We start from the raw sequence: 12,500 nt of genomic DNA, 5'->3' as shown, positions 1-12,500 counted from the left end.
CTACCTCGCCCGGCTGTCACCTCTCTTATCGATTTTTCTTATACAAGGTCAGAACAGTGACGTCACGAGCTGATGATTATGATGATGTTGGTAGTGGTAGTAGTATTAGTAATATATTGGTAGACGTAGTAGTAATAAAAGGAGGAGGAGGAGGAGGAGGAGGAGGAGGAGGAGGAGGAGGAGGAGGAGGAGGAGGAGGAGGTTAATAACGACGACGACAAAAACATCAAATAACAACAAAAAAAAACAAGAAAAATAAGAAAAGCAAAAAAAATAAAAGAAAAGAAGAAAAAGACGGAAAATAAGAAAACTGAAACAAACACACACACACACACACACACACACACACACACACACACACACACCTAAGCCACAGGGATTGGGAATAACACGCCCTTTGTATTCCAGGGGCGTCGTAAAGGGCTGCAGGTGGCGAGGCGGAAGGCTGGGCGCTCCTCATCCACACTTATATTTACTTTTTACCCTTCGCAGGAAACAAAAGGACGTGGTGGTGGTGGTGGTGGTGGTGGTGGTGGTATGGTGGTGGTGGTGGTAACGCTGGTTGGTACTATTATTAGTAAAAACAACCGTATAGTAGTAGTAGTAGTAGTAGTAGTAGTAGTAGTAGTAGTAGTAGTAGTAGTAGTAGTAGTAGTAGTAGTAGTAGTAACCATTTCTTCTATCAGTTAGAGAGAGAGAGAGAGAGAGAGAGAGAGAGAGAGAGAGAGAGAGAGAGAGAGAGAGAGAGAGAGAGAGAGAGAGAGAGAGAGAGAGAGAGAGAGAGAGAGAGAGAGAGAGAGAGAGAGAGAGAGAGAGAGAGAGAGAGAGAGAGAGAGAGAGAGTGTGATTGAAGAGAGAGAGAGAGTGAGAGAGAGAGAGAGTGTGTGAGTGTGTGTGTGTGTGTGTGTGTGTGTGTGTGTGTGTGTGTGTGTGTGTGTGTGTGTGTGTGTGTGTGTGTGTGTGTGTCTCTCTCTCTCTCTCTCTCTCTCTCTCTCTCTCTCTCTCTCTCCCAAGGGCGTAGGATGACTTTCAATTTCCGTGGCGTCTTGAGTCACAACGATAAGAGAGAGAGAGAGAGAGAGAGAGAGAGAGAGAGAGAGAGAGAGAGAGAGAGAGAGAGAGAGAGAGAGAGAGAGAGAGAGAGAGAGAGAGAGAGAGAGAGAGAGAGATTCACGTATTTGTTTTACATTTCTTACGTTTCCTTCGGTAGTGGAAAGAAAGAAAAAGAAAGAAAGAAAGAAAGAAAGAAAGAAAGAAAGATAGATAGACAAAAATCTGAAAGGAAGGAGGAAAAAGGGAAATAAAGAAGAAAAGAAGGACAGAAGGAATGAAAGAAGGAAAACAAACGAAAGAAAGGAAAGGAAGCAAAACAAGAAGAGAAAGGTCACACACACACACACACACACACACACACACACACACACACACACACACACACACACACACACACACACACACACACACACACACACACACACACACACACACACACACACACACACAAGAAAAAATAAACTAATTTGAAGTCAAAAAATAAATTAAACTTTCTCACTCAAAAACAATTTAGGCAGTTGTTCGTCTCACTCTGAATACCAAATGGAGAGAGAGAGAGAGAGAGAGAGAGAGAGAGAGAGAGAGAGAGAGAGAGAGAAAGAGGTATCAATAACGTGCAAGCAATAAAGTATGGAATATCTCTCTCTCTCTCTCTCTCTCTCTCTCTCTCTCTCTCTCTCTCTCTCTCTCTCTCACTATCTAAGCTCATATACACTTAAAGAAATACAGTGTCACTATCATAAGAAGCGTTTGCATAGTTACAGTGAAGATTACAGTGACGGAGACAAGAGGCCATGATGATGACGATGATGTGCTCTAAGTGGCGAAGTTACTGTATTCAAGTGTTGAGTCATATAAGTGGCCTGTGCAAAGTGGTGTTTTAGTAGTGGTGTTAAGTGATGTCTTGCATATTTCAAGTATGGTGCTATTAGTAGGTTAATAAGTGTAGTAGTAGTAGTGGTGGTGGTGGTGGTGGTGGTGGTGGTAGTAGTAGTAGTTGTAGCTGTTGTTGTTGTTATTTTGGTAGTAGTAGTAGTAGTAGTAGTAGTAGTAGTAGTAGTAGTAGTAGTAGTAGTAGTAGTAACAGATGCAACAGCATAAATAATAACAATAATAATGATAAAAAATAATAACAATAACATCATCACCAGCACCACCACCATCACCACCTTCACAACCACAACCACCACCACCACCACCACCACCACCAACAACAACAACAACAACAACAACAACAACACTCATAACGACAATGTAATGCTTGGTATCAACTTAATTAGCTTCATTATGTGGAAAATATGATCCACCCTCTGCTGCTGCTGTGTGTTGTTTTGTTGTTGTTGTTGTTGTTGTTTGCAGCAGGTGTTTGTTATGCATATAAATTTCACAAACTCATCAAAAAATTAATTGCGTTCATCTTAAAAAATAAAATACATAAACAAAGAAATAGATGAATAAATAAATAAATGAACCAATAAAAGGCAATATTCTCACCACAACGTGAATACTAATGCAATGAAATGAGAAGAAAATGAGAAGTAAGAGGAGAAATAAAGAGGAAACCAGGATGAACGATAGTAAGAGAAATGATTATACAGAGACGAAGAAAGTACAAAATAACAATAATAATAATAATAATAATAATAATAATAATAATAATAATAATAATAATAATAATAATAATAATAATTCATAAAATCAACATAACTTTAATAAAACAAAGAAACTATTGAAATTTCACCATCACCACCATCATCACCACCACCACCACTACCACATTCACCACCATCACCACCCCCATCAGCAATTCAGCACACACAGACAAAAGAAGTAGGTTGAGTACACATAAGAAACTGAGTGTGGTGGTGGTGGTGGTGGTGGTGGTGGTGGTGGTGGTGGTGGTGGTGGTGGTGGTAGTAGTAGTAGTGGTGGTGGTGATGGTGGTGGTGGTCTTCGTGACAATGAGTGGGGAAAAACAAAGAAAAGGAAGAAGAGAAAGAAAAGAAGTATCTGAAGGAGGAAACGAGAGAGAGAGAGAGAGAGAGAGAGAGAGAGAGAGAGAGAGAGAGAGAGAGAGAGAGAGAGAGAGAGAGAGAGAGAGAGAGAGAGAGAGAGAGAGACTTAAGGAAGGAAAGAAGGAAGGAAGGAGAAAAAGAGATTAAGAAATAAAGAAAGTGAAGTGGGATTAAAGTATAGAGGCAAGAGAAGACACAGGAAGGGAGATGGGTGGAGAGAGAGGAGAGGGAGAGGAGGGAGGGAGAGAAGGGAGAGAAGGGAAACTGATACAAGAAGGTAAGGAAGCATAAAGTTGAAAGTTCAGGAAGGGAAAGCTAAAGAGAGGGGCGATATTAAAGACAGGGGAGAGAGGGGAGAGAGGGAGAGGGAGAGAGGGGAGAGAGGGAGAGGGAGAGAGGGGAGAAAGGGAAGGAAGGGAGGGAATATTTGAGAGGGTGGTATGAAGCAACCCTTTAGTTCCTCCTTTCCTCCCTTCCTCTCTCTCTCTCTCTCTCTCTCTCTCTCTCTCTCTCTCCCTCCCTTCTTTCCTTCCACTTCCCTCCACTTCCCTCCACCTTCCTCCACTCTCCCTCCCTCGAGACACAGCAAGGAGTCAATATTGATCACACCAACTGGTCTCTCCGGCGCCGCGACCACCACCACCACCACTACCTCCACCACAACCACCACCACCACCAGTTCCACCACCACCACCTCCTGTTCCACTTTAATCTAAGCTAACCTAACCTGACTTATCATTAACCTAACCTAATACCACCACCACCACTACTACCATTACAAGTAGGCCTATCATTACTACTACTACTACTACTACTACTACTACTACTACTACTACTACTACTACTACTACTACTACTATTACTACTACCCCCGCCGCCGCCGCCACTACCAACGCAGTTACTTGCTTCAGGGGTTAAAATAAAAACCATGCACCTTTAGAGAGAGAGAGAGAGAGAGAGAGAGAGAGAGAGAGAGAGAGAGAGAGAGAGAGAGAGAGAGAGAGAGAGAGAGAGAGATGAGTCATGCAGCACACACACACACACACACACACACACACACACACACACACACACACACACACACACACACACACACACACACACCACCACCACCACCACCACCACCACCACCACCAACAACAACAACAACAACAACAACAACACCACTTAAAATAACCCTCGGATAGCAGAAACTGATGACGTCATTCTAATCAAGCGAATCCGGGAAAGAGAGAGAGAGAGAGAGAGAGAGAGAGAGAGAGAGAGAGAGAGAGAGAGAGAGAGAGAGAGAGAGAGAGAGAGAGAGAGAGAGGAATATACACACTTCATTAATCACACCTAACCATTTTTCCACACTTAAACAAATGAACAAATAAAACCAAGTAATTGCAGGCAGACACACACCTGCCACACACCTGGCGATCACTTCACATTAGCAACACACCGGCAATCAGACAGGCGAGGTGAAGCGGCAGGTGTCCTCAATAGCTCACCACACCTGCCAACCTTCACGAACAAAGACCAAAATCAATAGGCTTATTTCCATATGTTTGTTATTTTCTTTCCCTTCTGTGTTAGCATCTGCATGAGGTTTTTTTTAATATCAGTTTATTTATTTATTTATTTTATTTGTTTATCGATTTTTTTGTCTGTGTTGTTTTGTAAGTGCTAGTTGAGTTATTAATCTGCTGCCATTCACTTTTATTATTGCTTTTTATGTGGTTTAGTTACCGTTAGTTGGGTTTGTTCCATGATGTATTCACTTTCACTAATATTTCGTGTATTTTAGTCACTTATTGTTAATCATCTACATTCACTTCCATTGGTTGAGTTGGTTATTGTTAATCTACTACCATTCACTTTTATTATTGCTTTGTGTGTGGTTTAGTTACTCTTAGTTGGGTTTCACTAAAAAATGTCTTGCGTTATTATTTATCTACATTCACTTCCGTTAGTTGAGTTGGCTTTAGTTAATCTGCCGCCATTCACTTCTATCATTATTTTAGTCTGGTTTAGTTACTGATAGTTGGTTTTAGTTCGCTGTATTTCCTTCCACTAAAAAATGTCTTGTGTTAAATATTTAAGTCACTGTTATTATTATTAATCTATATTGAGTTGGCTATATATAGTTAATCTGCTGCATTCAACCTTACTTTTGTTGTTTTGATTTGGGGGTTACTGTTAGTTGGGTTTGTATTCTATTCACTTCCACTAATGTCTTCTTGTGTATTCTAGTCACTAATAATCAATCCTCTACATTCACTTCCATTTATGTCTCGTGTTTTTAGTCACTGTTAATCGAGTTAATATGATGCACTTACACCTATGTTTTCCCGCAGTTTTCTCTCAGTCTCACGTCCTCTGGTGTGCTAGGAATCGCCTTAGTAAACGTGGAGCTTGATAGACTCTTGCATCAAAGCACTACATGTTGACAGAGAAAGTGGTGGGTTTTCTTATTAACTACGGCGCTTGATAGACTCTCAGATCAAAAGGCTCCGTGTTGACAATATATGGTGATAGTCTTCTTGCTAAACATGAAGCTTGATACACTCTCGGATCAGAAAACTGTATGTTATGAGGAAATCTGATAGCGGTTTTTATTTTTTTGATTAAACAATGAGGATTTATACTCTTAAAAGATCAGAACACTTCATATTGATTTTTCCTTTTTATATAAGAGGATCTGGTTAAAGGTAACCAGCACGCACACACACACACACACACACACACACACACACACACACACACACACACACACACACACACACACACACACACACCACTAAAGATGCCATGTTACTTGTCATTTTTTTCTAATTTTCACTTTTTTTTTATATTGAATGTCGTAACTCTTAAATAATGTGCATGATATTATTTTTCATCACTACCAGATGATTTTTCTTATAATAATTTTGAGATACTTTGTAGTATATTCTCTTAAACAGTTCTGTAACCTGAGTAAAACTTCAATAACTAACGAGGTGGCAAACTAAATAAATAAATACCATAGAATGAAATAAAACAACCTATTTTCTAGCATTTGTTTCGTGTCTCAGTTCTCCAGTGTTCTAATGTTAACAATAGACCACAGCAGTAAAGGATTAAACCAGCATACCCTTTACACTTCAAGGTGCGTGTGCCTTGCCATACTCACACCTCCCAGAACTTAATTGGCTTACAAACTATTTCATTTAGATCTCAACACGCCTGGGTCTTCGCTTACCATTTTTAATTAAACCTCAACTCTACAATTCTTTAAACATCTTCCCTTTACACAAACCAAGGAAGGTGTTTGCACGTGACACCTTACTCCCTTAACATAAAGATGCGTGGCCTTCTAACCTTCCAGAATTTAATCAAGCCGTAACGCAGAACCCCTCAAACATGTTCCCTTTACACTCCAAACACCAATATCTGACACTTGACCCTTACTATTCCTGTCATGATGAGATGCTTGTGCTTCTTTCTTAACCTTCCAGACTTTAATTAAGCTTCAAGATTCCTTAAATATGCTCCCTTTACACTTAACAAACTAATAATGAAGGGAACACGTGACACTATTCCCTTCACACTATGCTGCTTGTGTTCTTCCTTCCATCCTAAACTTCATCATAAGGGGTTCTGTAAAAGGTACTCGTTTTCCTTTTGCAATTCACAAGTATCACAAGTTCGTAAGTGGCATTGTTCTTAACCCCTTCAGTACTGAGACGCATTTTTACCTTGATATTTGTGTACGATTTAACCATTTTATTGACACTAGGAAGGGTCCATGGAGGTCAGATGATTAATGGCCACAGTCTTCACTATTTTAATCTCCCACACAAGTTTCTGAAGCTGTATAAAATCACCAAATACTAAGCAGAATGAATATGGAAATGTGTCATGACACTGAAGGGGTTAATACATTGAAATGCGTGTCTTCCCTATAACAAGAGTTTAATAAAATCTCAACACGTGGGATTATGCAAAGATACCCGTGTTTCATTCACTATTCATAAACCGGTGCCTAAGTTAGAAGAGATACTACCATCCACTTCACACTTTCATTTATCTTATCTGATTGATCAAGAAAACCAATAGCACCAATAATAACAAAAACAACAACAAAAACAACAACAAGGAGGAGGAGGAGGAAAGAGAAGAAGAAGAAGAAGAAGAAGAAGAAGAAGAAAAAAAAAAAAAAAAGAAAAAGAAAAGAAGAAGAAACAAGAAAAAGACCACCAACATCAACATCAACAACAACAACAACAACAACAACAACAACAACAACAACAACAACAACAACAACAACAACAACCCCTCTTCTAACATCACCCAACCCTACCATATGCTAAAAGGCCATCACAACCCCCGCCCTCCCAATAACACTCCCTATCTCCTCCCACTCTACAGTTACACACACACACACCACTATCAAAGAACGCAGGATGGGCTGTAGTATTAGAATGTACTGACAGAAACGGTGACGCGGGTTAAGAGAGCGATAAGATAAGGCGTGTGTAAATGTTTGCTTGGTATCTTATATTCTTATCGGGACCTAAATAGTGTCTTCAGCTCTCATCTCAATTACTGTGGTGAATATTGGAGGATGGGAAGAGAAGGGGAGGGAAGGAGAGAAAAGTTGCTGTTTTGTTATCTCTACGTGAATGTTATCGATAAAAATAGGAGGTTAATATTATTGTGTTTGTTATCGTTAGTGAAGATTATTAAAGAAAGGAGAGTTAGTCTTCATTTATTAGTTACTATAGTGAATATTGAAGGAAAGGAAAGGGAAGGAAAGAAAGGTTGTTGTTTATTTTTGGGTGAATGTTATAAAAAAAAAAAAAAGGAAAAGTTATTGTGTTTGTCATCGTTACTGAAGTGAAAAAAAGGAAAAAAGAGAAGAAAAAGGAAAGTTGGTGTTTATCCTTAGTGAATATTATCGAAAGGAAAGTTACTGTGGTGATCTTTTGGGAATATTAAAGGAAAAAGGAAAGTTAGTACATTTGTTACCCTTACTGAATATCATTGACCGTGTTTATTATCCCCTTAGTTAGACATTCTCAGTTACTATAGAGAATATTGAAAGAAAGGAAAGGAAAAGAAAGAAAGGTTGCTGTTTATCTTTTGGTGAATGTTATAAAAAAAAAGAAAAAGTTATTGTGTTTGTCATAAAAAGTTAGTGTTTATCATCGTTCCTGAAGTGAAAAAAAAAAAAAGAGGAAGAAAAAGGAAAGTTGAATATTACCGAAAGGAAAGTTACTGTGATGATCTTTTGGGAATATTAAAGGAAAAAGGAAAGTTAGTACATTTGTTACCCTTACTGAATATCATTGACCGTGTTTATTATCCCCTTAGTTGGAAAAAGAGTTTATTCCAGATTCATTTAAAGTTTGAGTTTGTGTAGTTTAGTATATACTTTGGGATACAGTGTTGGTATCGTTTGTTATCTTTGTCCTTGTTTAGTTTGTAGTTTGTGTTTGTTAAGTTAGATGTGCAAGGTAACTGAAGAGATACAAGTGTAGATATACAGATAAGCACGCCAGGTCAATAAAAATAATCAGCCAGACAGACGGAGAAACAGGAAGACAGTGTGTTAGACGGTCAGCGCAGACCATAAGCCAACCAGACAGACAGACCAGACAGCCAGACAGCCAGCCAGCCAGCCAGACAGACAGACACCAAACCAGCCAGCCAGCCAGCCAGCCAACCAGCCAGCCAGTCAGTCAGCCAGTCAGTCAGCCAGCCAGCCAGCCAGCCAGCCAGCCAGCCAGCCAGACAGACAGCCAGCCAGCCAGCCAGCCAGCCAGACAGACACCAAACCAGCCAGCCACCCAGTCAGTCAGTCAGTCAGTCAGTCAGTCAGTCAGTCAGCCAGCCAGCCAGCCAGCCAGCCAGCCAGCCAGCCAGCCAGCCAGCCAGCCAGCCAGCCAGCCAGCCAGACAGACAGACAGATAGACAGACAGACAACCAGACAGACACCAAACCAGCCAGCCACCCAGACAGTCACCTTGCCACCTAACCAGCCAGACAGACATCCAAACAGCATAACAGATGGCCAGACAATCACTCAGCCACCCAACCAGACAACCAGACAGACAGCTAAACACTCATGCCAGAGGGACAGACAATCAGACAGTTATCCAGCCAGCAAACCAGACACAAATCCATCCACCCAGACAGACAGACAGACAGCAAAGACAGCCAACAAGCCCCATGACAACCAGTGAAGCATAGGGTACAATTTTTTTCTTATCATATTTTTCATTTTTTTATTTCTTCTTCAAGCGCTGTTCTTCTGGCAATCCTCTGCAGACTTAGCAACGCCGGTGATCTCAGTGACGTTAATTAGAGCAAGTAATCCGCTTAGGAGGAAGTTAAGGCTACGTCACTTCAAATTGAGGTTTACGGTTAATACTGATGATGACGATGATGATGATGATGATGATGATGATGTGATACTAATGTGAAAGTTAAAGATTTGCGTCTAGGAAGAAAATAGAAAGAGAAGGAAAAAAAAGAGAGAAGGGAAGAAAAAAGGGACGGAAAGGAGGGATGGAAGTGAAAAAGGGGGGAATTAAAACTCTCTCTCTCTCTCTCTCTCTCTCTCTCTCTCTCTCTCTCTCTCTCTCTCTCTCTCTCTTTCCGACCCAATGACCCATGTAGATAAAAATAACACGACTAGACAGGATCAAAACACTTGATAAAAACTAATGACAATGACACGCCCTCCTCTCTCTCTCTCTCTCTCTCTCTCTCTCTCTCTCTCTCTCTCTCCCTTTAAAACCTAAACGTCCTCAACCTAACCACACACACACACACACACACACACACACACACACACACACACACACACACACACGTTACGAAATACATACATTAAACTTCATTTATCCAAGTATGTATGATTTTTATGTTTGTATGTGTCATAATACATTCATACATACGTACAATGTGTAACGATCTCTCTCTCTCTCTCTCTCTCTCTCTCTCTCTCTCTCTCTCTCTCTCTCTCTCAGAGTGACTCGATAAAGTTAATTTTCGTAACATATGCCGTGAGAGAGAGAGAGAGAGAGAGAGAGAGAGATTCTTTCCTCATCTAAGGCCTAACTCAAAGTAAATAAAGTTACGTAACCTCTTTTATTAATCTCTCTCTCTCTCTCTCTCTCTCTCTCTCTCTCTCTCTACTTAATTTTTTCTTTCCTTTGCTATCTATTCTACTTCTTTCTTTTTTCTTACTTTTCTTTTCCTTTCCTTAATTTCCTCGTATATTGTCGCTTCCTTTCCTTCTTTTTTTCTCTTTTTATCTTTAATTCCCTCCTTTTTTTCTTTCCTTCCTTCATTCCTTCATTTGCTATTTATAATTCTCTCTCTCTCTCTCTCTCTCTCTCTCTCTCTCTCTCTCTCTCGTTCTCCGTTGTTTATTTTCTTATCTCCCTCTTCGCCTTGTTATCTATCTATTCTATTTTCCTTCTTTCTTACCCTCCTTTCTTTACTACCTCTCTCCTCCTCCATATTTGCCATTCCTTCCAGCTTTGTCCTCCTTCTGTCTCTCCCTTCATTCTTTGTTTCTTACTTTTTCTTCCTTTAACTTTATCACATTTCCTTTTTTTTCCTCTTTCTCCTAAACTTTCTTCCTTCCTTCATTCTTACTTTTATTCTATTCCTTCACTTTCCAACTTGACCATCATTCTATCCGACTTATTCTTTCCCTTCCTTCTTCCTTCCTTCATTTTCTTTCTTCCTCTTCCTTTACATCCTATCACATTTCTCCTTTTCAATCTCTTCCTTCTCTCCCTCTTTCCTTCAAACTTCCCTATCACAGTCCATTTATTCCCCCTCCTTTCGTCCCTCCATCTTCCTATTCTTTCTTCGCCCTTATCAGAAGAGGGAGCGGAGGAGGAGGAGGAGGAGGAGGAGGGGGAGAGGCGGAGTGACATCATGAGGCACACTCCCTTTAAAGTGACCTAAATGAAGGAGGAGGAGGAGGAGGAGGAGGAGGAGGAGGAGGAGGAGAGCAAGAAAAAAGAAGACATAGGACAGAAGGGAGAAACCGAAGCCGAAAAGGAAAAAGAGAAACGGGAGGAGGAGGAGGAAGAGGAGGAGGAGGAGGAGGAGGAGGAGGAGGAGGAGACATTCTAAGATTTATGTGTCTATTACAAGGATATTTGCTGAGTTGCATATATATTCAAATAATACACCATAAGAAGAGACAGAATACAGGGAGGAGGAGGAGGAGGAGGAGGAGGAGGAGGAGGAAAGAAGAAGAAGAAGAAGAAGAAGAAGAAGAAGAAGAAGAAGAAGAAGAAGAAGAAACGACAACGGTAAAGAAAAGACACGCAAAAGAAGAAAGAGAAAGAAAGATAATACGAAGAAAGAAAATAAGATCAAAGAAAGAAAACTGAGAGAGAGAGAGAGAGAGAGAGAGAGAGAGAGAGAGAGAGAGAGAGAGAGAGAGAGAGAGAGAGAGAGAGAGAGAGAGAGAGAGAGTCTGTTCTTTTGTGTGTTACGGTGATGATGATGAAGAAGAAGAAGAAGAAGAAGAAGAAGAAGAAGAAGAAGAAGAAGAAGAAGAAGATAATTAAGAGATAAAAAGAAGAAGAGGAGGGAGAACATCAACATCATCAACATCACCAATAATAACAACGAAATAACTATCACACACACACACACACACACACACACACACACACACACACACACACACACACACACACACACACAGCTAGCCTCTCTCTCTCTCTCTCTCTCTCTCTCTCTCTCTCTCTCTCTCTCTCTCTCTCTCTCTCCTGCCGCCAACCAGGGTCACATCTGAAATTTAGCGACGCATCTGCTCCCTGCCGTGAAGTGAACCCGCTGTGTGAAAGGCGACATGGACAGAATCAAGGGGGAAGATTTCAAAACTCTCCTTAAATCTTTTCCGTGATATTCCTTCTCTTTTTCTTTAGAGACTAGCAGCTTTTTTTTTATTTAAGCTTTTGTATATGTGAGAAAAATAATGTATGAATAAAATAAACAAAGAAAATATTAGTTTTTTTTTTTCTTTCTATGCGGTCCAAAATTCGAATTGTTGTGATTTTGTTTTGTAAAGAGAAGCTGCTGACATCTGTACTACCGACCCACTTGCAAAACGAACAACAACAAACAACAACAAAATTAACAACATACTTTCAAAACGTCATGAATTCCGACTTAAATTTCCCTTATACCACCAAGCCATATGTGTGTGTGTGTGTGTGTGTGTGTGTGTGTGTGTGTGTGTGTGTGTGTGTGTGTTCTTAAAGCCATACAATGACGTATATACAAGAGCTAGTATGAAATCCAACACCTTTCTTTTTTTTTTTTTCTGAGTATGATTTTAATTTTGACAAGAGCTCATATCATATTCAAATTCTTGTGTGTGTGTGTGTGTGTGTGTGTGTGTGTGTGTGTGTGTGTGTGTGTGTGTGTGTG

The 12,500-nt window shown here is 40.2% G+C and overlaps 1 protein-coding gene across 1 annotated transcript in view; it reads right to left on the bottom strand.

Annotated features, from left to right (window-relative positions):
* LOC123515533 (kinesin-like protein unc-104) overlaps positions 1-12,500 on the bottom strand; it is a 103,281-nt gene that overhangs the window by 89,992 nt on the left and 789 nt on the right. The gene's annotated exons all lie outside the window — the stretch shown is intronic.

This window comes from Portunus trituberculatus, chromosome 39, assembly GCF_017591435.1.
Source record: "Portunus trituberculatus isolate SZX2019 chromosome 39, ASM1759143v1, whole genome shotgun sequence".
Classification (NCBI taxonomy): Eukaryota; Metazoa; Arthropoda; class Malacostraca; order Decapoda; family Portunidae; genus Portunus; species Portunus trituberculatus.
Note: the sequence above shows the minus strand (reverse complement) of the source record. Positions and strands in the feature narration are given on the sequence as shown.